General features: G+C 42.1%; 5 long non-coding RNA genes across 5 annotated transcripts; all 5 read right to left on the reverse strand.

Moving 5' to 3' along the window:
- Positions 1 to 3927: 3927 nt before the first annotated feature.
- LOC139173622 (uncharacterized) lies at positions 3928 to 6162 on the reverse strand. Its single transcript, XR_011560058.1, has 2 exons — positions 6020 to 6162; positions 3928 to 4950 (listed from the first exon to the last, which is right to left on the reverse strand). It is a non-coding gene; the product is annotated as an uncharacterized lncRNA (long non-coding RNA).
- A 2204-nt stretch (positions 6163 to 8366) lies between these two features.
- On the reverse strand, positions 8367 to 10601 carry LOC139173621 (uncharacterized). The gene is made up of 2 exons (XR_011560057.1): positions 10459 to 10601; positions 8367 to 9389 (listed from the first exon to the last, which is right to left on the reverse strand). It is a non-coding gene; the product is annotated as an uncharacterized lncRNA (long non-coding RNA).
- Positions 10602 to 12817: 2216 nt separating this feature from the next.
- Positions 12818 to 15058, reverse strand: LOC139173620 (uncharacterized). Its single transcript, XR_011560056.1, has 2 exons — positions 14916 to 15058; positions 12818 to 13840 (listed from the first exon to the last, which is right to left on the reverse strand). It is a non-coding gene; the product is annotated as an uncharacterized lncRNA (long non-coding RNA).
- A 2204-nt stretch (positions 15059 to 17262) lies between these two features.
- Positions 17263 to 19509, reverse strand: LOC139173624 (uncharacterized). The gene is made up of 2 exons (XR_011560059.1): positions 19367 to 19509; positions 17263 to 18285 (listed from the first exon to the last, which is right to left on the reverse strand). It is a non-coding gene; the product is annotated as an uncharacterized lncRNA (long non-coding RNA).
- A 2201-nt stretch (positions 19510 to 21710) lies between these two features.
- On the reverse strand, positions 21711 to 23938 carry LOC139172721 (uncharacterized). The gene is made up of 2 exons (XR_011559928.1): positions 23815 to 23938; positions 21711 to 22733 (listed from the first exon to the last, which is right to left on the reverse strand). It is a non-coding gene; the product is annotated as an uncharacterized lncRNA (long non-coding RNA).
- Positions 23939 to 26191: the final 2253 nt, after the last annotated feature.

Here is a 26191-nt window from a genome sequence, read left to right on the forward strand (position 1 = left end):
CCCAATGGCGCGGTGAAAATCTCTGGGAGGCTGTGCTCTCCTGGCTCTCGAATATCCGCTCTCCCCGGCTGTGACCGATCAAACGGTCCGGCTCTCCGCCTGGCGATTGACCGGTTCGTGCTACGACGGGATGCCCCTCCCCGCCTGGCAGCTTTAACTCTTGAAGGATTCCTTCTCTCCCTGCGTTGCCATCCCCGGGCCTCCTGTTGCCCTAGGAATGTTATTAAGGAGTTTAATAATAAATATACAGAATAAGAAACTTAAAATGCGTTAAGAGGGTTGATTCCTTTTTCTCTCCCATATTCCTTTTTTGACAATAGAATGGCAGAGTCTTCTGTCCCTTGGCGATATTCTGTCCCTTGGCCTCAATATTAAATCCTGAAACCGAAAACTCTGCCGTTCTGTGGTCAAAACAGATATTGCAGCCACACAAAGGAATCGACCTTTTTAATCGGATTTTAAAGTTATCCTGTATGTTTTTAAAGTATTATCAATTTTAATAGGTTAATGGGAGGCGCGAGCCTTGAAACAAGTTAAAGCCTAGGATGCCTATTAATGCTAATGATGTTTTAATAATAAAGGATAATCGCTCTTCACACAAAAATAACACAAAACCTACACAAATGACTCTTACATAAGATGACCAGATTTTAACATTGGTAAAGCGGGACACCATTGACTGCCGGGGGGGTGTCTGTGTGTGTGTGTGAGTCTATGAAATAAATAAATTAGTTACCGAAATTATCTGAGACGTGTATATGTCGTGGAAGAGAACCAGCCGGTACTTTTCTCTCCGCTGGGTCAATGAATTTTGATCTTACTACGGCATACAAATTTAAGTAATAAATAAATAAATAAATAAGGGGCGGCATACAAATCTAAGTAATAAATAAATAAATAATAATATCAATATTGGGTTTAGAACCTGTTTTTTTCTTTTATATATTATTACTATTATTATTATTATTATTATTATTATTATATTTGTATTCTGCCCTTCTCCGAAGACTCAGAATTATTTAGTGAAAGGCACTGAAGAAAGTGATAATTTTCTCTCGGTTGGGGTCAATGAATTTTGATGTTACTACGTGATTTATGCAATTAATATCAATATTGGGTTTAGAACCTGTTTTTTTCTTTTATATATTATTATTATTATTATTATTATTATTATTATTATTATTATTATTATTATTATATTTGTATTCTGCCCTTCTCCGAAGACTCAGAGAATTATTTAGTGAAAGGCACTGAAGAAAGTGATAATTTTCTCTCGGTTGGGGTCAATGAATTTTCATGTTACTACGTGATTTATGCAATTAATATCAATATTTGGTTTGGGACCTGGTTTTTTCTTTTATATATCATAAATAGGATGCAATAGAACAGGGGTAGGATTATTCAATCTAGGATTAAGCAATTCTTAATTTAATATCTATAGAGACAGAAATAATTTAAGTGTGAGGTCTAAATAGAATATTTACCACTAGCTCTACTGATTTTAGGGAGGAAGACATCCAACAACAGCACTAAAAATGAAAAGGCACAAGAAATAACCTTTTCCCACAGCTCTCCACCGGCGGTTCACACGCTCTGCAGGGGTCCTTCAGCTCCCAGGGCCGGTCAGTTGCAGAGACATCGGCCAAGCTGCTCCGGCGCTGCTCTTAAACGTCAACAACCAGCCTTCCTCACAGCTCAGAGGGAATGGAGAAGAGGGCGGGGTTTCCAAAGGGGGGGCAGGAAACTGACAGGAGGTGAGCAATGCTGCCAAAGGAAGTTGGTGAGGGATGCCAGGAGAAGAGCACACATGAAGTCAGAGTTGGTAAGGGATGCCAGGAGAAGCGCACACAGGAAGTCGGCCATGCTTAGAAGGGCGATGCCAAAGGAAGTTGGTGGAGGATGCCAGAACAAGCGCACACACGAAGTCAGAGTTGGTCAGGGATGCCAGGAGAAGGGCACACAGGAAGTCGGCCATGCTTAGAAGGGCGATGCCAAAGGAAGTGGGTAAGGGAATGCCAGAAGGGCACAAAGGAACTGCGGGCTTTCCCCCCCCCCCCCTCGCTATCCCTATTTGAGCCTTAATGATAGAAAACTGCCGTCCTGTGGTCAAATTCGGTATTGCAGCCACAGAAAGAAATAGTACACTTTTTCAATTGGATTTTAACGTTATTATCCTGTATCTTTATTATCAATGCCATATTAATATTAACAGGCGATGATGCATTTTGATAAATCAAAGGAATTGGGAATAATCCTGTAAAAGCCTGAAACCCAGTTAAGAAGGGCTGTGATGGCCTAAATATGAATCATAGGTTTTTAAGAAAGAAGTTGGTAGCCATGCAGACAATTATTATTATTGTTATTTGTAGTAGTAGTAGTAGTAGTAGTAGTAGTATTACTCTTATTATTATTATTATCAACATCATTATTATTTATTATTATTATTATTATTATTATTATTATTATTATTATTATTATATTTGTGTTCTGCCCTTCTACGAAGACTCAGAGAATTACTTAGTGAAAGGCACTGAACAAAGTGATTTTTTTTATGGCATTCCCATGGTCACGTGTTGAAAATTGCGATGCTTGGCAACTAGCATGAGCAACTAACATGCTCATAGAAACATAGAAGTCTGACGGCAGAAAAAGACCCCGTGGTCCATCTAGTCTGCCCTTATACTATTTTCTGTATTTTATCTTAGGATGGATATATGTTTATCCCAGGCATGTTTAAATTCAGTTACTGTGGATTTATCTACCACGTCTGCTAGAAGTTTGTTCCAAGGATCTACTACTCTTTCAGTAAAATAATATTTTCTCATGTTGCTTTTGATCTTACCCCCAACTAACTTAAGATTGTGTCCCCTTGTTCTTGTGTTCCCTTTCCTATTAAAAACACTTCCCTCCTGAACCTTGTTTAACCCTTTAACGTATTTAAATGTTTCGATCCTGTCCCCCCTTTTCCTTCTGTCCTCCAGACTATACAGATTGAGTTCGTGAAGTCTTTCCTGATACGTTTTATGCTTAAGACCTTCCACCGTTCTTGTAGCCCGTCTTTGGACCCGTTCAATTTTGTCAATATCTTTTTGTAATTTCGTGCTATCTCCCCCCTACCGGTCTTCCGGAAACCCGTTAAGATCTGACTTTTCTGGCAGGTCTTGAATAGCATTGACCTTGGGGTGTGTATGGTTCTTTTAAAGACGTTACATTATTCTCATTGTATGACTGATATGTCCCGTCAACAAAACAATGTCGTTTGGCGGGCCCCAGGGGAAGAGCCTTCTCTGTGGTGGCCCCGGCCCTCTGGAACCAACTCCCCCCGGAGATTAGAATTGCCCCCACCCTCCTCGCCTTTCGTAAGCTCCTTAAAAGCCACCTCTGCCGTCAGGCGTGGGGGAACTGAGATATTCTTTCCCCCTTGGCCTTTACAATTTATACATGGTATGTTTGTTTGTATGTATGTTTGGTTTTACAAATAAGGGTTTTTTAATTGTTTTAGTATTAGTTTTTAGTATTGGTTTTACGTGATGTTTTGTACTATTGTTGTTAGCCGCCCCGAGTCTACGGAGAGGGGCGGCATACAAATGCAATCAATCAATCAATCAACCAATCAATAAATAATGTCATTTTCATTTAATACTGTTCTACTTATACCACGTTAGCCTCTCTGGATCCGCTTTGGAATGAGCGGCGTATAAATACGATCGATCCACGCATTCCTGCATTGATAAATAAATACAAAAAACACTAACCTTTCCCCAAAGATGCAAAAAGGGAATTCTGCATCTATTACTTATGCGTAACTATGCCGGAGACCTGTTCCCCGAATTTGGGAGAGAAAACCTGGACCTTTACTTTTCCCGGGGGCTTCTCGCCCTTGGAAAAATACAAAGAGCTCTTCGAAATAAATAAAAGAAACTTGCATTGACTAAAAACAAAGCGTATTTATCGCAAAGAAATAATAATAACGGTTTACAAAGTGAGATGGATCTTTTAGCTTCGCTGAGCTTTCAGCCAAAAGCCATTCCTGAAAGCCGTCTCCTTTCTGTTCTCTGTTCCCCCCCACCACATCTCGATAGTGGAAAGAAGCAAATTCTTCATCGGCTGGGTTGAAGCTCTTTCTCTGGCTCCTTCGTAGCGGCGTGGGCTCGCTACGTTTGCGCTGAATCCCTGAAACACGCTTCTAACGCCTTCTGAGGAAGACTCTGGACAAATGCCTTTTATCCTCATTTTAGAAAAAAAGAAACGGAAAACAAACGTTATTCTTCTACTTTTCCTACGTCAGGGGAACCACGGTGGCCTTCTCCTCTGCCTACCCCCGGGGACGGCCGATGGATGTGGGGTCAGCTGATGGATGTGGGGTCTTTCTGGTCTGCTATGACTTCAGAGGCCGCTATCTATGACGACGGACCGAGTGGCACCTGTTAAGAAATGTTATAGAAAACACCCGCTCCTTGCCTTTAAAGGCCCAGCTCTCCCCGTGCCCCGCAAAGGACGGGATGGTCATCTTGCCGGCGACACGCTAAGCGGGCTGATGTAACGTCGCCTCGGTAGGATTCCGCCTGCATCCCTCGAGTGGCCGGGTTCCAGAATTTGGGAGAAAAGAGTGTTATATGGTATTGGAACCGCCCTGTGCTTTAAAGTGAGTCTTGAATATTTGTAAGAATCAGTAGACGAGCGGCTATATAGAAACGACTTTATTCCGTTACAATGAGAAAATGCGCAACAAGAAAAAACCCAATGGCGTGGTGAAAATCTCTGGGAGGCTGTGCTCTCCTGGCTCTCGAATATCCGCTCTCCCCGGCTGTGACCGATCAAACGGTCCGGCTCTCCGCCTGGCGATTGACCGGTTCGTGCTAGGACGGGATGCCCCTCCCCGCCTGGCAGCTTTAACTCTTGAAGGATTCCTTCTCTCCCTGCGTTGCCACCCCCGGGCCTCCTGTTGCCCTAGGAATGTTATTAAGGAGTTTAATAATAAATATACAGAATAACAAACTTAAAATGCGTTAAGAGGGTTGATTCATTTTTCTCTCCCATATTCCTTTTTTGACAATAGAATGGCAGAGTCTTCTGTCCCTTGGCGATATTCTGTCCCTTGGCCTCAATATTAAATCCTGAAACCGAAAACTCTGCCGTTCTGTGGTCAAAACAGACATTGCAGCCACACAAAGGAATCGACCTTTTTATCGGATTTTAAAGTTATCCTGTATATTTTTAAAGTATTATCAATTTTAATAGGTTAATGGGAGGTGCAAGCCTTGAAACAAGTTAAAGCCTAGGATGCCTATTAATACTAATGATGTTTTAATAATAAAGGATAATCGCTCTTCACACAAACATAACACAAAACCTACACAACTGGCTCTTACATAAGGTGACCAGATTTTAACATTGGTAAAGCGGGACACCATTGACTTCCGGGGGGGTGTCTGTGTGTGTGTGTGAGTCTATGAAATAAATAAATTAGTTACCGAAATTATCTGAGACGTGTATATGTCGTGGAAGAGAACCAGCCGGTACTTTTCTCTCCGCTGGGTCAATGAATTTTGATCTTACTACGAGATTTATGCAATTAATATCAATATTGGGTTTAGAACCTGTTTTTTTCTTTTATGTATTATTATTATTATTATTATTATTATTATTATTATTATTATATTTGTATTCTGCCCTTCTCCGAAGACTCAGAGAATTATTTAGTGAAAGGCACTGAAGAAAGTGATAATTTTCTCTCGGTTGGGGTCAATGAATTTTGATGTTACTACGTGATTTATGCAATTAATATCAATATTGGGTTTGGGACCTGGTTTTTTCTTTTATATATCATAAATAGGATGCAATAGAACAGGGGTAGGATTATTCAATCTAGGATTAAGCAATTCTTAATTTAATATCTATACAGACAGAAATAATTTAAGTGTGAGGTCTAAATAGAATATTTACCACTAGCTCTACTGATTTTAGGGAGGAAGACATCCAACAACAGCACTAAAAATGAAAAGGCACAAGAAATAACCTTTTCCCACAGCTCTCCACCGGCGGTTCACACGCTCTGCAGGGGTCCTTCAGCTCCCAGGGCCGGTCAGTTGCAGAGACATCGGCCAAGCTGCTCCGGCGCTGCTCTTAAACGTCATCAACCAGCCTTCCTCACAGCTCAGAGGGAATGGAGAAGAGGGCGGGGTTTCCAAAGGGGGGGCAGGAAACTGACAGGAGGTGAGCAATGCTGCCAAAGGAAGTTGGTGAGGGATGCCAGGAGAAGAGCACACATGAAGTCAGAGTTGGTAAGGGATGCCAGGAGAAGCGCACACAGGAAGTCGGCCATGCTTAGAAGGGCGATGCCAAAGGAAGTTGGTGGAGGATGCCAGAACAAGCGCACACACGAAGTCAGAGTTGGTCAGGGATGCCAGGAGAAGGGCACACAGGAAGTCGGCCATGCTTAGAAGGGCGATGCCAAAGGAAGTGGGTAAGGGAATGCCAGAAGGGCACAAAGGAACTGCGGGCTTTCCCCCCCCCCCCTCGCTATCCCTATTTGAGCCTTAATGATAGAAAACTGCCGTCCTGTGGTCAAATTCGGTATTGCAGCCACAGAAAGAAATAGTACACTTTTTCAATTGGATTTTAACGTTATTATCCTGTATCTTTATTATCAATGCCATATTAATATTAACAGGCGATGATGCATTTTGATAAATCAAAGGAATTGGGAATAATCCTGTAAAAGCCTGAAACCCAGTTAAGAAGGGCTGTGATGGCCTAAATATGAATCATAGGTTTTTAAGAAAGAAGTTGGTAGCCATGCAGACAATTATTATTATTGTTATTTGTAGTAGTAGTAGTAGTAGTAGTAGTATTACTCTTATTATTATTATTATCAACATCATTATTATTATTATTATTATTATTATTATTATTATATTTGTGTTCTGCCCTTCTACGAAGACTCAGAGAATTACTTAGTGAAAGGCACTGAACAAAGTGATTTTTTTTATGGCATTCCCATGGTCACGTGTTGAAAATTGCGATGCTTGGCAACTAGCATGAGCAACTAACATGCTCATAGAAACATAGAAGTCTGACGGCAGAAAAAGACCCCGTGGTCCATCTAGTCTGCCCTTATACTATTTTCTGTATTTTATCTTAGGATGGATATATGTTTATCCCAGGCATGTTTAAATTCAGTTACTGTGGATTTATCTACCACGTCTGCTAGAAGTTTGTTCCAAGGATCTACTACTCTTTCAGTAAAATAATATTTTCTCATGTTGCTTTTGATCTTACCCCCAACTAACTTAAGATTGTGTCCCCTTGTTCTTGTGTTCCCTTTCCTATTAAAAACACTTCCCTCCTGAACCTTGTTTAACCCTTTAACGTATTTAAATGTTTCGATCCTGTCCCCCCTTTTCCTTCTGTCCTCCAGACTATACAGATTGAGTTCGTGAAGTCTTTCCTGATACGTTTTATGCTTAAGACCTTCCACCGTTCTTGTAGCCCGTCTTTGGACCCGTTCAATTTTGTCAATATCTTTTTGTAATTTCGTGCTATCTCCCCCCTACCGGTCTTCCGGAAACCCGTTAAGATCTGACTTTTCTGGCAGGTCTTGAATAGCATTGACCTTGGGGTGTGTATGGTTCTTTTAAAGACGTTACATTATTCTCATTGTATGACTGATATGTCCCGTCAACAAAACAATGTCGTTTGGCGGGCCCCAGGGGAAGAGCCTTCTCTGTGGTGGCCCCGGCCCTCTGGAACCAACTCCCCCCGGAGATTAGAATTGCCCCCACCCTCCTCGCCTTTCGTAAGCTCCTTAAAAGCCACCTCTGCCGTCAGGCGTGGGGGAACTGAGATATTCTTTCCCCCTTGGCCTTTACAATTTATACATGGTATGTTTGTTTGTATGTATGTTTGGTTTTACAAATAAGGGTTTTTTAATTGTTTTAGTATTAGTTTTTAGTATTGGTTTTACGTGATGTTTTGTACTATTGTTGTTAGCCGCCCCGAGTCTACGGAGAGGGGCGGCATACAAATGCAATCAATCAATCAATCAACCAATCAATAAATAATGTCATTTTCATTTAATACTGTTCTACTTATACCACGTTAGCCTCTCTGGATCCGCTTTGGAATGAGCGGCGTATAAATACGATCGATCCACGCATTCCTGCATTGATAAATAAATACAAAAAACACTAACCTTTCCCCAAAGATGCAAAAAGGGAATTCTGCATCTATTACTTATGCGTAACTATGCCGGAGACCTGTTCCCCGAATTTGGGAGAGAAAACCTGGACCTTTACTTTTCCCGGGGGCTTCTCGCCCTTGGAAAAATACAAAGAGCTCTTCGAAATAAATAAAAGAAACTTGCATTGACTAAAAACAAAGCGTATTTATCGCAAAGAAATAATAATAACGGTTTACAAAGTGAGATGGATCTTTTAGCTTCGCTGAGCTTTCAGCCAAAAGCCATTCCTGAAAGCCGTCTCCTTTCTGTTCTCTGTTCCCCCCCACCACATCTCGATAGTGGAAAGAAGCAAATTCTTCATCGGCTGGGTTGAAGCTCTTTCTCTGGCTCCTTCGTAGCGGCGTGGGCTCGCTACGTTTGCGCTGAATCCCTGAAACACGCTTCTAACGCCTTCTGAGGAAGACTCTGGACAAATGCCTTTTATCCTCATTTTAGAAAAAAAGAAACGGAAAACAAACGTTATTCTTCTACTTTTCCTACGTCAGGGGAACCACGGTGGCCTTCTCCTCTGCCTACCCCCGGGGACGGCCGATGGATGTGGGGTCAGCTGATGGATGTGGGGTCTTTCTGGTCTGCTATGACTTCAGAGGCCGCTATCTATGACGACGGACCGAGTGGCACCTGTTAAGAAATGTTATAGAAAACACCCGCTCCTTGCCTTTAAAGGCCCAGCTCTCCCCGTGCCCCGCAAAGGACGGGATGGTCATCTTGCCGGCGACACGCTAAGCGGGCTGATGTAACGTCGCCTCGGTAGGATTCCGCCTGCATCCCTCGAGTGGCCGGGTTCCAGAATTTGGGAGAAAAGAGTGTTATATGGTATTGGAACCGCCCTGTGCTTTAAAGTGAGTCTTGAATATTTGTAAGAATCAGTAGACGAGCGGCTATATAGAAACGACTTTATTCCGTTACAATGAGAAAATGCGCAACAAGAAAAAACCCAATGGCGTGGTGAAAATCTCTGGGAGGCTGTGCTCTCCTGGCTCTCGAATATCCGCTCTCCCCGGCTGTGACCGATCAAACGGTCCGGCTCTCCGCCTGGCGATTGACCGGTTCGTGCTAGGACGGGATGCCCCTCCCCGCCTGGCAGCTTTAACTCTTGAAGGATTCCTTCTCTCCCTGCGTTGCCACCCCCGGGCCTCCTGTTGCCCTAGGAATGTTATTAAGGAGTTTAATAATAAATATACAGAATAACAAACTTAAAATGCGTTAAGAGGGTTGATTCATTTTTCTCTCCCATATTCCTTTTTTGACAATAGAATGGCAGAGTCTTCTGTCCCTTGGCGATATTCTGTCCCTTGGCCTCAATATTAAATCCTGAAACCGAAAACTCTGCCGTTCTGTGGTCAAAACAGACATTGCAGCCACACAAAGGAATCGACCTTTTTATCGGATTTTAAAGTTATCCTGTATATTTTTAAAGTATTATCAATTTTAATAGGTTAATGGGAGGTGCAAGCCTTGAAACAAGTTAAAGCCTAGGATGCCTATTAATACTAATGATGTTTTAATAATAAAGGATAATCGCTCTTCACACAAACATAACACAAAACCTACACAACTGGCTCTTACATAAGGTGACCAGATTTTAACATTGGTAAAGCGGGACACCATTGACTTCCGGGGGGGTGTCTGTGTGTGTGTGTGAGTCTATGAAATAAATAAATTAGTTACCGAAATTATCTGAGACGTGTATATGTCGTGGAAGAGAACCAGCCGGTACTTTTCTCTCCGCTGGGTCAATGAATTTTGATCTTACTACGAGATTTATGCAATTAATATCAATATTGGGTTTAGAACCTGTTTTTTTCTTTTATGTATTATTATTATTATTATTATTATTATTATTATTATTATTATATTTGTATTCTGCCCTTCTCCGAAGACTCAGAGAATTATTTAGTGAAAGGCACTGAAGAAAGTGATAATTTTCTCTCGGTTGGGGTCAATGAATTTTGATGTTACTACGTGATTTATGCAATTAATATCAATATTGGGTTTGGGACCTGGTTTTTTCTTTTATATATCATAAATAGGATGCAATAGAACAGGGGTAGGATTATTCAATCTAGGATTAAGCAATTCTTAATTTAATATCTATACAGACAGAAATAATTTAAGTGTGAGGTCTAAATAGAATATTTACCACTAGCTCTACTGATTTTAGGGAGGAAGACATCCAACAACAGCACTAAAAATGAAAAGGCACAAGAAATAACCTTTTCCCACAGCTCTCCACCGGCGGTTCACACGCTCTGCAGGGGTCCTTCAGCTCCCAGGGCCGGTCAGTTGCAGAGACATCGGCCAAGCTGCTCCGGCGCTGCTCTTAAACGTCATCAACCAGCCTTCCTCACAGCTCAGAGGGAATGGAGAAGAGGGCGGGGTTTCCAAAGGGGGGGCAGGAAACTGACAGGAGGTGAGCAATGCTGCCAAAGGAAGTTGGTGAGGGATGCCAGGAGAAGAGCACACATGAAGTCAGAGTTGGTAAGGGATGCCAGGAGAAGCGCACACAGGAAGTCGGCCATGCTTAGAAGGGCGATGCCAAAGGAAGTTGGTGGAGGATGCCAGAACAAGCGCACACACGAAGTCAGAGTTGGTCAGGGATGCCAGGAGAAGGGCACACAGGAAGTCGGCCATGCTTAGAAGGGCGATGCCAAAGGAAGTGGGTAAGGGAATGCCAGAAGGGCACAAAGGAACTGCGGGCTTTTCCCCCCCCCCCTCGCTATCCCTATTTGAGCCTTAATGATAGAAAACTGCCGTCCTGTGGTCAAATTCGGTATTGCAGCCACAGAAAGAAATAGTACACTTTTTCAATTGGATTTTAACGTTATTATCCTGTATCTTTATTATCAATGCCATATTAATATTAACAGGCGATGATGCATTTTGATAAATCAAAGGAATTGGGAATAATCCTGTAAAAGCCTGAAACCCAGTTAAGAAGGGCTGTGATGGCCTAAATATGAATCATAGGTTTTTAAGAAAGAAGTTGGTAGCCATGCAGACAATTATTATTATTGTTATTTGTAGTAGTAGTAGTAGTAGTAGTAGTAGTAGTATTACTCTTATTATTATTATTATCAACATCATTATTATTATTATTATTATTATTATTATTATTATTATTATATTTGTGTTCTGCCCTTCTACGAAGACTCAGAGAATTACTTAGTGAAAGGCACTGAACAAAGTGATTTTTTTTATGGCATTCCCATGGTCACGTGTTGAAAATTGCGATGCTTGGCAACTAGCATGAGCAACTAACATGCTCATAGAAACATAGAAGTCTGACGGCAGAAAAAGACCCCGTGGTCCATCTAGTCTGCCCTTATACTATTTTCTGTATTTTATCTTAGGATGGATATATGTTTATCCCAGGCATGTTTAAATTCAGTTACTGTGGATTTATCTACCACGTCTGCTAGAAGTTTGTTCCAAGGATCTACTACTCTTTCAGTAAAATAATATTTTCTCATGTTGCTTTTGATCTTACCCCCAACTAACTTAAGATTGTGTCCCCTTGTTCTTGTGTTCCCTTTCCTATTAAAAACACTTCCCTCCTGAACCTTGTTTAACCCTTTAACGTATTTAAATGTTTCGATCCTGTCCCCCCTTTTCCTTCTGTCCTCCAGACTATACAGATTGAGTTCGTGAAGTCTTTCCTGATACGTTTTATGCTTAAGACCTTCCACCGTTCTTGTAGCCCGTCTTTGGACCCGTTCAATTTTGTCAATATCTTTTTGTAATTTCGTGCTATCTCCCCCCTACCGGTCTTCCGGAAACCCGTTAAGATCTGACTTTTCTGGCAGGTCTTGAATAGCATTGACCTTGGGGTGTGTATGGTTCTTTTAAAGACGTTACATTATTCTCATTGTATGACTGATATGTCCCGTCAACAAAACAATGTCGTTTGGCGGGCCCCAGGGGAAGAGCCTTCTCTGTGGTGGCCCCGGCCCTCTGGAACCAACTCCCCCCGGAGATTAGAATTGCCCCCACCCTCCTCGCCTTTCGTAAGCTCCTTAAAAGCCACCTCTGCCGTCAGGCGTGGGGGAACTGAGATATTCTTTCCCCCTTGGCCTTTACAATTTATACATGGTATGTTTGTTTGTATGTATGTTTGGTTTTACAAATAAGGGTTTTTTAATTGTTTTAGTATTAGTTTTTAGTATTGGTTTTACGTGATGTTTTGTACTATTGTTGTTAGCCGCCCCGAGTCTACGGAGAGGGGCGGCATACAAATGCAATCAATCAATCAATCAACCAATCAATAAATAATGTCATTTTCATTTAATACTGTTCTACTTATACCACGTTAGCCTCTCTGGATCCGCTTTGGAATGAGCGGCGTATAAATACGATCGATCCACGCATTCCTGCATTGATAAATAAATACAAAAAACACTAACCTTTCCCCAAAGATGCAAAAAGGGAATTCTGCATCTATTACTTATGCGTAACTATGCCGGAGACCTGTTCCCCGAATTTGGGAGAGAAAACCTGGACCTTTACTTTTCCCGGGGGCTTCTCGCCCTTGGAAAAATACAAAGAGCTCTTCGAAATAAATAAAAGAAACTTGCATTGACTAAAAACAAAGCGTATTTATCGCAAAGAAATAATAATAACGGTTTACAAAGTGAGATGGATCTTTTAGCTTCGCTGAGCTTTCAGCCAAAAGCCATTCCTGAAAGCCGTCTCCTTTCTGTTCTCTGTTCCCCCCCACCACATCTCGATAGTGGAAAGAAGCAAATTCTTCATCGGCTGGGTTGAAGCTCTTTCTCTGGCTCCTTCGTAGCGGCGTGGGCTCGCTACGTTTGCGCTGAATCCCTGAAACACGCTTCTAACGCCTTCTGAGGAAGACTCTGGACAAATGCCTTTTATCCTCATTTTAGAAAAAAAGAAACGGAAAACAAACGTTATTCTTCTACTTTTCCTACGTCAGGGGAACCACGGTGGCCTTCTCCTCTGCCTACCCCCGGGGACGGCCGATGGATGTGGGGTCAGCTGATGGATGTGGGGTCTTTCTGGTCTGCTATGACTTCAGAGGCCGCTATCTATGACGACGGACCGAGTGGCACCTGTTAAGAAATGTTATAGAAAACACCCGCTCCTTGCCTTTAAAGGCCCAGCTCTCCCCGTGCCCCGCAAAGGACGGGATGGTCATCTTGCCGGCGACACGCTAAGCGGGCTGATGTAACGTCGCCTCGGTAGGATTCCGCCTGCATCCCTCGAGTGGCCGGGTTCCAGAATTTGGGAGAAAAGAGTGTTATATGGTATTGGAACCGCCCTGTGCTTTAAAGTGAGTCTTGAATATTTGTAAGAATCAGTAGACGAGCGGCTATATAGAAACGACTTTATTCCGTTACAATGAGAAAATGCGCAACAAGAAAAAACCCAATGGCGTGGTGAAAATCTCTGGGAGGCTGTGCTCTCCTGGCTCTCGAATATCCGCTCTCCCCGGCTGTGACCGATCAAACGGTCCGGCTCTCCGCCTGGCGATTGACCGGTTCGTGCTAGGACGGGATGCCCCTCCCCGCCTGGCAGCTTTAACTCTTGAAGGATTCCTTCTCTCCCTGCGTTGCCACCCCCGGGCCTCCTGTTGCCCTAGGAATGTTATTAAGGAGTTTAATAATAAATATACAGAATAACAAACTTAAAATGCGTTAAGAGGGTTGATTCATTTTTCTCTCCCATATTCCTTTTTTGACAATAGAATGGCAGAGTCTTCTGTCCCTTGGCGATATTCTGTCCCTTGGCCTCAATATTAAATCCTGAAACCGAAAACTCTGCCGTTCTGTGGTCAAAACAGACATTGCAGCCACACAAAGGAATCGACCTTTTTATCGGATTTTAAAGTTATCCTGTATATTTTTAAAGTATTATCAATTTTAATAGGTTAATGGGAGGTGCAAGCCTTGAAACAAGTTAAAGCCTAGGATGCCTATTAATACTAATGATGTTTTAATAATAAAGGATAATCGCTCTTCACACAAACATAACACAAAACCTACACAACTGGCTCTTACATAAGGTGACCAGATTTTAACATTGGTAAAGCGGGACACCATTGACTTCCGGGGGGGTGTCTGTGTGTGTGTGTGAGTCTATGAAATAAATAAATTAGTTACCGAAATTATCTGAGACGTGTATATGTCGTGGAAGAGAACCAGCCGGTACTTTTCTCTCCGCTGGGTCAATGAATTTTGATCTTACTACGAGATTTATGCAATTAATATCAATATTGGGTTTAGAACCTGTTTTTTTCTTTTATGTATTATTATTATTATTATTATTATTATTATTATTATTATTATTATTATATTTGTATTCTGCCCTTCTCCGAAGACTCAGAGAATTATTTAGTGAAAGGCACTGAAGAAAGTGATAATTTTCTCTCGGTTGGGGTCAATGAATTTTGATGTTACTACGTGATTTATGCAATTAATATCAATATTGGGTTTGGGACCTGGTTTTTTCTTTTATATATCATAAATAGGATGCAATAGAACAGGGGTAGGATTATTCAATCTAGGATTAAGCAATTCTTAATTTAATATCTATACAGACAGAAATAATTTAAGTGTGAGGTCTAAATAGAATATTTACCACTAGCTCTACTGATTTTAGGGAGGAAGACATCCAACAACAGCACTAAAAATGAAAAGGCACAAGAAATAACCTTTTCCCACAGCTCTCCACCGGCGGTTCACACGCTCTGCAGGGGTCCTTCAGCTCCCAGGGCCGGTCAGTTGCAGAGACATCGGCCAAGCTGCTCCGGCGCTGCTCTTAAACGTCATCAACCAGCCTTCCTCACAGCTCAGAGGGAATGGAGAAGAGGGCGGGGTTTCCAAAGGGGGGGCAGGAAACTGACAGGAGGTGAGCAATGCTGCCAAAGGAAGTTGGTGAGGGATGCCAGGAGAAGAGCACACATGAAGTCAGAGTTGGTAAGGGATGCCAGGAGAAGCGCACACAGGAAGTCGGCCATGCTTAGAAGGGCGATGCCAAAGGAAGTTGGTGGAGGATGCCAGAACAAGCGCACACACGAAGTCAGAGTTGGTCAGGGATGCCAGGAGAAGGGCACACAGGAAGTCGGCCATGCTTAGAAGGGCGATGCCAAAGGAAGTGGGTAAGGGAATGCCAGAAGGGCACAAAGGAACTGCGGGCTTTCCCCCCCCCCCCTCGCTATCCCTATTTGAGCCTTAATGATAGAAAACTGCCGTCCTGTGGTCAAATTCGGTATTGCAGCCACAGAAAGAAATAGTACACTTTTTCAATTGGATTTTAACGTTATTATCCTGTATCTTTATTATCAATGCCATATTAATATTAACAGGCGATGATGCATTTTGATAAATCAAAGGAATTGGGAATAATCCTGTAAAAGCCTGAAACCCAGTTAAGAAGGGCTGTGATGGCCTAAATATGAATCATAGGTTTTTAAGAAAGAAGTTGGTAGCCATGCAGACAATTATTATTATTGTTATTTGTAGTAGTAGTAGTAGTAGTAGTAGTATTACTCTTATTATTATTATTATCAACATCATTATTATTATTATTATTATTATTATTATTATTATATTTGTGTTCTGCCCTTCTACGAAGACTCAGAGAATTACTTAGTGAAAGGCACTGAACAAAGTGATTTTTTTTATGGCATTCCCATGGTCACGTGTTGAAAATTGCGATGCTTGGCAACTAGCATGAGCAACTAACATGCTCATAGAAACATAGAAGTCTGACGGCAGAAAAAGACCCCGTGGTCCATCTAGTCTGCCCTTATACTATTTTCTGTATTTTATCTTAGGATGGATATATGTTTATCCCAGGCATGTTTAAATTCAGTTACTGTGGATTTATCTACCACGTCTGCTAGAAGTTTGTTCCAAGGATCTACTACTCTTTCAGTAAAATAATATTTTCTCATGTTGCTTTTGATCTTACCCCCAACTAACTTAAGATTGTGTCCCCTTGTTCTTGTGTTCCCTTTCCTATTAAAAACACTTCCCTCCTGAACCTTGTTTAACCCTTTAACGTATTTAAATGTTTCGATCCTGTCCCCCCTTTTCCTTCTGTCCTCCAGACTATACAGATTGAGTTCGTGAAGTCTTTCCTGATACGTTTTATGCTTAAGACCTTCCACCGTTCTTGTAGCCCGTCTTTGGACCCGTTCAATTTTGTCAATATCTTTTTGTAATTTCGTGCTATCTCCCCCCTACCGGTCTTCCGGAAACCCGTTAAGATCTGACTTTTCTGGCAGGTCTGGAATAGCATTGACCTTGGGGTGTGTATGGTTCTTTTAAAGACGTTACATTATTCTCATTGTATGACTGATATGTCCCGTCAACAAAACAATGTCGTTTGGCGGGCCCCAGGGGAAGAGCCTTCTCTGTGGTGGCCCCGGCCCTCTGGAACCAACTCCCCCCGGAGATTAGAATTGCCCCCACCCTCCTCGCCTTTCGTAAGCTCCTTAAAAGCCACCTCTGCCGTCAGGCGTGGGGGAACTGAGATATTCTTTCCCCCTTGGCCTTTACAATTTATACATGGTATGTTTGTTTGTATGTATGTTTGGTTTTACAAATAAGGGTTTTTTAATTGTTTTAGTATTAGTTTTTAGTATTGGTTTTACGTGATGTTTTGTACTATTGTTGTTAGCCGCCCCGAGTCTACGGAGAGGGGCGGCATACAAATGCAATCAATCAATCAATCAACCAATCAATAAATAATGTCATTTTCATTTAATACTGTTCTACTTATACCACGTTAGCCTCTCTGGATCCGCTTTGGAATGAGCGGCGTATAAATACGATCGATCCACGCATTCCTGCATTGATAAATAAATACAAAAAACACTAACCTTTTCCCAAAGATGCAAAAAGGGAATTCTGCATCTATTACTTATGCGTAACTATGCCGGAGACCTGTTCCCCGAATTTGGGAGAGAAAACCTGGACCTTTACTTTTCCCGGGGGCTTCTCGCCCTTGGAAAAATACAAAGAGCTCTTCGAAATAAATAAAAGAAACTTGCATTGACTAAAAACAAAGCGTATTTATCGCAAAGAAATAATAATAACGGTTTACAAAGTGAGATGGATCTTTTAGCTTCGCTGAGCTTTCAGCCAAAAGCCATTCCTGAAAGCCGTCTCCTTTCTGTTCTCTGTTCCCCCCCACCACATCTCGATAGTGGAAAGAAGCAAATTCTTCATCGGCTGGGTTGAAGCTCTTTCTCTGGCTCCTTCGTAGCGGCGTGGGCTCGCTACGTTTGCGCTGAATCCCTGAAACACGCTTCTAACGCCTTCTGAGGAAGACTCTGGACAAATGCCTTTTATCCTCATTTTAGAAAAAAAGAAACGGAAAACAAACGTTATTCTTCTACTTTTCCTACGTCAGGGGAACCACGGTGGCCTTCTCCTCTGCCTACCCCCGGGGACGGCCGATGGATGTGGGGTCAGCTGATGGATGTGGGGTCTTTCTGGTCTGCTATGACTTCAGAGGCCGCTATCTATGACGACGGACCGAGTGGCACCTGTTAAGAAATGTTATAGAAAACACCCGCTCCTTGCCTTTAAAGGCCCAGCTCTCCCCGTGCCCCGCAAAGGACGGGATGGTCATCTTGCCGGCGACACGCTAAGCGGGCTGATGTAACGTCGCCTCGGTAGGATTCCGCCTGCATCCCTCGAGTGGCCGGGTTCCAGAATTTGGGAGAAAAGAGTGTTATATGGTATTGGAACCGCCCTGTGCTTTAAAGTGAGTCTTGAATATTTGTAAGAATCAGTAGACGAGCGGCTATATAGAAACGACTTTATTCCGTTACAATGAGAAAATGCGCAACAAGAAAAAACCCAATGGCGTGGTGAAAATCTCTGGGAGGCTGTGCTCTCCTGGCTCTCGAATATCCGCTCTCCCCGGCTGTGACCGATCAAACGGTCCGGCTCTCCGCCTGGCGATTGACCGGTTCGTGCTAGGACGGGATGCCCCTCCCCGCCTGGCAGCTTTAACTCTTGAAGGATTCCTTCTCTCCCTGCGTTGCCACCCCCGGGCCTCCTGTTGCCCTAGGAATGTTATTAAGGAGTTTAATAATAAATATACAGAATAACAAACTTAAAATGCGTTAAGAGGGTTGATTCATTTTTCTCTCCCATATTCCTTTTTTGACAATAGAATGGCAGAGTCTTCTGTCCCTTGGCGATATTCTGTCCCTTGGCCTCAATATTAAATCCTGAAACCGAAAACTCTGCCGTTCTGTGGTCAAAACAGACATTGCAGCCACACAAAGGAATCGACCTTTTTATCGGATTTTAAAGTTATCCTGTATATTTTTAAAGTATTATCAATTTTAATAGGTTAATGGGAGGTGCAAGCCTTGAAACAAGTTAAAGCCTAGGATGCCTATTAATACTAATGATGTTTTAATAATAAAGGATAATCGCTCTTCACACAAACATAACACAAAACCTACACAACTGGCTCTTACATAAGGTGACCAGATTTTAACATTGGTAAAGCGGGACACCATTGACTTCCGGGGGGGTGTCTGTGTGTGTGTGTGAGTCTATGAAATAAATAAATTAGTTACCGAAATTATCTGAGACGTGTATATGTCGTGGAAGAGAACCAGCCGGTACTTTTCTCTCCGCTGGGTCAATGAATTTTGATCTTACTACGAGATTTATGCAATTAATATCAATATTGGGTTTAGAACCTGTTTTTTTCTTTTATGTATTATTATTATTATTATTATTATTATTATTATTATTATTATTATTATTATTATATTTGTATTCTGCCCTTCTCCGAAGACTCAGAGAATTATTTAGTGAAAGGCACTGAAGAAAGTGATAATTTTCTCTCGGTTGGGGTCAATGAATTTTGATGTTACTACGTGATTTATGCAATTAATATCAATATTGGGTTTGGGACCTGGTTTTTTCTTTTATATATCATAAATAGGATGCAATAGAACAGGGGTAGGATTATTCAATCTAGGATTAAGCAATTCTTAATTTAATATCTATACAGACAGAAATAATTTAAGTGTGAGGTCTAAATAGAATATTTACCACTAGCTCTACTGATTTTAGGGAGGAAGACATCCAACAACAGCACTAAAAATGAAAAGGCACAAGAAATAACCTTTTCCCACAGCTCTCCACCGGCGGTTCACACGCTCTGCAGGGGTCCTTCAGCTCCCAGGGCCGGTCAGTTGCAGAGACATCGGCCAAGCTGCTCCGGCGCTGCTCTTAAACGTCATCAACCAGCCTTCCTCACAGCTCAGAGGGAATGGAGAAGAGGGCGGGGTTTCCAAAGGGGGGGCAGGAAACTGACAGGAGGTGAGCAATGCTGCCAAAGGAAGTTGGTGAGGGATGCCAGGAGAAGAGCACACATGAAGTCAGAGTTGGTAAGGGATGCCAGGAGAAGCGCACACAGGAAGTCGGCCATGCTTAGAAGGGCGATGCCAAAGGAAGTTGGTGGAGGATGCCAGAACAAGCGCACACACGAAGTCAGAGTTGGTCAGGGATGCCAGGAGAAGGGCACACAGGAAGTCGGCCATGCTTAGAAGGGCGATGCCAAAGGAAGTGGGTAAGGGAATGCCAGAAGGGCACAAAGGAACTGCGGGCTTTCCCCCCCCCCCCTCGCTATCCCTATTTGAGCCTTAATGATAGAAAACTGCCGTCCTGTGGTCAAATTCGGTATTGCAGCCACAGAAAGAAATAGTACACTTTTTCAATTGGATTTTAACGTTATTATCCTGTATCTTTATTATCAATGCCATATTAATATTAACAGGCGATGATGCATTTTGATAAATCAAAGGAATTGGGAATAATCCTGTAAAAGCCTGAAACCCAGTTAAGAAGGGCTGTGATGGCCTAAATATGAATCATAGGTTTTTAAGAAAGAAGTTGGTAGCCATGCAGACAATTATTATTATTGTTATTTGTAGTAGTAGTAGTAGTAGTAGTAGTATTACTCTTATTATTATTATTATCAACATCATTATTATTATTATTATTATTATTATTATTATATTTGTGTTCTGCCCTTCTACGAAGACTCAGAGAATTACTTAGTGAAAGGCACTGAACAAAGTGATTTTTTTTATGGCATTCCCATGGTCACGTGTTGAAAATTGCGATGCTTGGCAACTAGCATGAGCAACTAACATGCTCATAGAAACATAGAAGTCTGACGGCAGAAAAAGACCCCGTGGTCCATCTAGTCTGCCCTTATACTATTTTCTGTATTTTATCTTAGGATGGATATATGTTTATCCCAGGCATGTTTAAATTCAGTTACTGTGGATTTATCTACCACGTCTGCTAGAAGTTTGTTCCAAGGATCTACTACTCTTTCAGTAAAATAATATTTTCTCATGTTGCTTTTGATCTTACCCCCAACTAACTTAAGATTGTGTCCCCTTGTTCTTGTGTTCCCTTTCCTATTAAAAACACTTCCCTCCTGAACCTTGTTTAACCCTTTAACGTATTTAAATGTTTCGATCCTGTCCCCCCTTTTCCTTCTGTCCTCCAGACTATACAGATTGAGTTCGTGAAGTCTTTCCTGATACGTTTTATGCTTAAGACCTTCCACCGTTCTTGTAGCCCGTCTTTGGACCCGTTCAATTTTGTCAATATCTTTTTGTAATTTCGTGCTATCTCCCCCCTACCGGTCTTCCGGAAACCCGTTAAGATCTGACTTTTCTGGCAGGTCTGGAATAGCATTGACCTTGGGGTGTGTATGGTTCTTTTAAAGACGTTACATTATTCTCATTGTATGACTGATATGTCCCGTCAACAAAACAATGTCGTTTGGCGGGCCCCAGGGGAAGAGCCTTCTCTGTGGTGGCCCCGGCCCTCTGGAACCAACTCCCCCCGGAGATTAGAATTGCCCCCACCCTCCTCGCCTTTCGTAAGCTCCTTAAAAGCCACCTCTGCCGTCAGGCGTGGGGGAACTGAGATATTCTTTCCCCCTTGGCCTTTACAATTTATACATGGTATGTTTGTTTGTATGTATGTTTGGTTTTACAAATAAGGGTTTTTTAATTGTTTTAGTATTAGTTTTTAGTATTGGTTTTACGTGATGTTTTGTACTATTGTTGTTAGCCGCCCCGAGTCTACGGAGAGGGGCGGCATACAAATGCAATCAATCAATCAATCAACCAATCAATAAATAATGTCATTTTCATTTAATACTGTTCTACTTATACCACGTTAGCCTCTCTGGATCCGCTTTGGAATGAGCGGCGTATAAATACGATCGATCCACGCATTCCTGCATTGATAAATAAATACAAAAAACACTAACCTTTTCCCAAAGATGCAAAAAGGGAATTCTGCATCTATTACTTATGCGTAACTATGCCGGAGACCTGTTCCCCGAATTTGGGAGAGAAAACCTGGACCTTTACTTTTCCCGGGGGCTTCTCGCCCTTGGAAAAATACAAAGAGCTCTTCGAAATAAATAAAAGAAACTTGCATTGACTAAAAACAAAGCGTATTTATCGCAAAGAAATAATAATAACGGTTTACAAAGTGAGATGGATCTTTTAGCTTCGCTGAGCTTTCAGCCAAAAGCCATTCCTGAAAGCCGTCTCCTTTCTGTTCTCTGTTCCCCCCCACCACATCTCGATAGTGGAAAGAAGCAAATTCTTCATCGGCTGGGTTGAAGCTCTTTCTCTGGCTCCTTCGTAGCGGCGTGGGCTCGCTACGTTTGCGCTGAATCCCTGAAACACGCTTCTAACGCCTTCTGAGGAAGACTCTGGACAAATGCCTTTTATCCTCATTTTAGAAAAAAAGAAACGGAAAACAAACGTTATTCTTCTACTTTTCCTACGTCAGGGGAACCACGGTGGCCTTCTCCTCTGCCTACCCCCGGGGACGGCCGATGGATGTGGGGTCAGCTGATGGATGTGGGGTCTTTCTGGTCTGCTATGACTTCAGAGGCCGCTATCTATGACGACGGACCGAGTGGCACCTGTTAAGAAATGTTATAGAAAACACCCGCTCCTTGCCTTTAAAGGCCCAGCTCTCCCCGTGCCCCGCAAAGGACGGGATGGTCATCTTGCCGGCGACACGCTAAGCGGGCTGATGTAACGTCGCCTCGGTAGGATTCCGCCTGCATCCCTCGAGTGGCCGGGTTCCAGAATTTGGGAGAAAAGAGTGTTATATGGTATTGGAACCGCCCTGTGCTTTAAAGTGAGTCTTGAATATTTGTAAGAATCAGTAGACGAGCGGCTATATAGAAACGACTTTATTCCGTTACAATGAGAAAATGCGCAACAAGAAAAAACCCAATGGCGTGGTGAAAATCTCTGGGAGGCTGTGCTCTCCTGGCTCTCGAATATCCGCTCTCCCCGGCTGTGACCGATCAAACGGTCCGGCTCTCCGCCTGGCGATTGACCGGTTCGTGCTAGGACGGGATGCCCCTCCCCGCCTGGCAGCTTTAACTCTTGAAGGATTCCTTCTCTCCCTGCGTTGCCACCCCCGGGCCTCCTGTTGCCCTAGGAATGTTATTAAGGAGTTTAATAATAAATATACAGAATAACAAACTTAAAATGCGTTAAGAGGGTTGATTCATTTTTCTCTCCCATATTCCTTTTTTGACAATAGAATGGCAGAGTCTTCTGTCCCTTGGCGATATTCTGTCCCTTGGCCTCAATATTAAATCCTGAAACCGAAAACTCTGCCGTTCTGTGGTCAAAACAGACATTGCAGCCACACAAAGGAATCGACCTTTTTATCGGATTTTAAAGTTATCCTGTATATTTTTAAAGTATTATCAATTTTAATAGGTTAATGGGAGGTGCAAGCCTTGAAACAAGTTAAAGCCTAGGATGCCTATTAATACTAATGATGTTTTAATAATAAAGGATAATCGCTCTTCACACAAACATAACACAAAACCTACACAACTGGCTCTTACATAAGGTGACCAGATTTTAACATTGGTAAAGCGGGACACCATTGACTTCCGGGGGGGTGTCTGTGTGTGTGTGTGAGTCTATGAAATAAATAAATTAGTTACCGAAATTATCTGAGACGTGTATATGTCGTGGAAGAGAACCAGCCGGTACTTTTCTCTCCGCTGGGTCAATGAATTTTGATCTTACTACGAGATTTATGCAATTAATATCAATATTGGGTTTAGAACCTGTTTTTTTCTTTTATGTATTATTATTATTATTATTATTATTATTATTATTATTATTATTATTATTATTATATTTGTATTCTGCCCTTCTCCGAAGACTCAGAGAATTATTTAGTGAAAGGCACTGAAGAAAGTGATAATTTTCTCTCGGTTGGGGTCAATGAATTTTGATGTTACTACGTGATTTATGCAATTAATATCAATATTGGGTTTGGGACCTGGTTTTTTCTTTTATATATCATAAATAGGATGCAATAGAACAGGGGTAGGATTATTCAATCTAGGATTAAGCAATTCTTAATTTAATATCTATACAGACAGAAATAATTTAAGTGTGAGGTCTAAATAGAATATTTACCACTAGCTCTACTGATTTTAGGGAGGAAGACATCCAACAACAGCACTAAAAATGAAAAGGCACAAGAAATAACCTTTTCCCACAGCTCTCCACCGGCGGTTCACACGCTCTGCAGGGGTCCTTCAGCTCCCACAGCCAGTCAATTGCAGAGACATCGGCCAAGCTGCTCCGGCGCTGCTCTTAAACGTCATCAACTAGCGTTCCTCACAGCTGAGAGGGAATGGAGAAGAGGGCGGGGTTTCCAAAGGGGGGGCAGGAAACTGACAGGAGGTGAGCAATGCTGCCAAAGGAAGTTGGTGAGGGATGCCAGGAGAAGAGCACACGTGAAGTCAGAGTTGGTAAGGGATGCCAGAAGAAGGGCACACAGGAAGTCGGCCATGCTTAGAAGGGCGATGCCAAAGGAAGTTGGTGGAGGATGCCAGAACAAGCGCACACACGAAGTCAGAGTTGTTCAGGGATGCCAGGAGAAGGGCACACAGGAAGTCGGCCTTGCTTAGAAGGGCGATGCCAAAGGAAGTTGGTGGAGGATTCCAGAACAAGCGCACACACGAAGTCAGAGTTGGTAAGGGAATGCCAGAAGGGCACAAAGGAACTGCGGGCTTCCCCCCCCCCCCCTCGCTATCCCTATTTGAGCCTTAATGATAGAAAACTGCCGTCCTGTGGTCAAATTCGGTATTGCAGCCACAGAAAGAAATACACTTTTTCAATTGGATTTTAACGTTATTATCCTGTATCTTTATTATCAATGCCATATTAATATTAACAGGCGATGATGCATTTTGATAAATCAAAGGAATTGGGAATAATCCTGTAAAAGCCTGAAACCTAGTTAAGAAGGGCTGTGATGGCCTAAATATGAATCATAGGTTTTTAAGAAAGAAGTTGGTAGCCATGCAGACAATTATTATTGAATTTTGTAGTAGTAGTAGTAGTAGTAGTAGTAGTAGTAGTAGTATTATCAACATCATCATCATTATTTATTATTATAATTATTATAATAATAATAATAATAATAATTATTATTATTATTATTATTATTATATTTGTGTTCTGCCCTTCTACGAAGACTCAGAGAATTACTTAGTGAAAGGCACTGAACAAAGTGATTTTTTTTATGGCATTCCCATGGTCACGTGTTGAAAATTGCGATGCTTGGGAACTAGCATGAGTAACTAACATGCTCATAGAAACATAGAAGTCTGACGGCAGAAAAAGACCCCGTGGTCCATCTAGTCTGCCCTTATACTATTTTCTGTATTTTATCTTAGGATGGATATATGTTTATCCCAGGCATGTTTAAATTCAGTTACTGTGGATTTATCTACCACGTCTGCTAGAAGTTTGTTCCAAGGATCTACTACTCTTTCAGTAAAATAATATTTTCTCATGTTGCTTTTGATCTTACCCCCAACTAACTTCAGATTGTGTCCCCTTGTTCTTGTGTTCCCTTTCCTATTAAAAACACTTCCCTCCTGAACCTTGTTTAACCCTTTAACGTATTTAAATGTTTCGATCCTGTCCCCCCTTTTCCTTCTGTCCTCCAGACTATACAGATTGAGTTCGTGAAGTCTTTCCTGATACGTTTTATGCTTAAGACCTTCCACCGTTCTTGTAGCCCGTCTTTGGACCCGTTCAATTTTGTCAATATCTTTTTGTAATTTCGTGCTATCTCCCCCCTACCGGTCTTCCGGAAACCCGTTAAGATCTGACTTTTCTGGCAGGTCTGGAATAGCATTGACCTTGGGGTGTGTATGGTTCTTTTAAAGACGTTACATTATTCTCATTGTATGACTGATATGTCCCGTCAACAAAACAATGTCGTTTGGCGGGCCCCAAGGGAAGAGCCTTCTCTGTGGTGGCCCCGGCCCTCTGGAACCAACTCCCCCCGGAGATTAGAATTGCCCCCACCCTCCTCGCCTTTCGTAAGCTCCTTAAAAGCCACCTCTGCCGTCAGGCGTGGGGGAACTGAGATATTCTTTCCCCCTTGGCCTTTACAATTTATGCATGGTATGTTTGTTTGTTTGTATGTATGTTTGGTTTTACAAATAAGGGTTTTTTAATTGTTTTAGTACAGTATTAGTTTTTAGTATTAGTTTTACGTGATGTTTTGTACTTTTGTTATTAGCCGCCCCGAGTCTACGGAGAGGGGCGGCATACAAATGCAATCAATCAATCAATCAACCAATCAATAAATAATGTCATTTTCATTTAATACTGTTCTACTTATACCACGTTAGCCTCTCTGAATCCGCTTTGGAATGACCGGCGTATAAATACGATCGATCCACGCATTCCTGCATCGATAAATAAATACAAAAAACACTAACCTTTCCCCAAAGATGCAAAAAGGGAATTCTGCATCTATTACTTATGCGTAACTATGACGGAGACCTGTTCCCCGAATTTGGGAGAGAAAACCTGGACCTTTACTTTTCCCGGGGGCTTCTCGC

The sequence above is a fragment of the Erythrolamprus reginae genome, chromosome 10 (assembly GCF_031021105.1).
Source record: "Erythrolamprus reginae isolate rEryReg1 chromosome 10, rEryReg1.hap1, whole genome shotgun sequence".
NCBI lineage: Eukaryota > Metazoa > Chordata > Lepidosauria > Squamata > Dipsadidae > Erythrolamprus > Erythrolamprus reginae.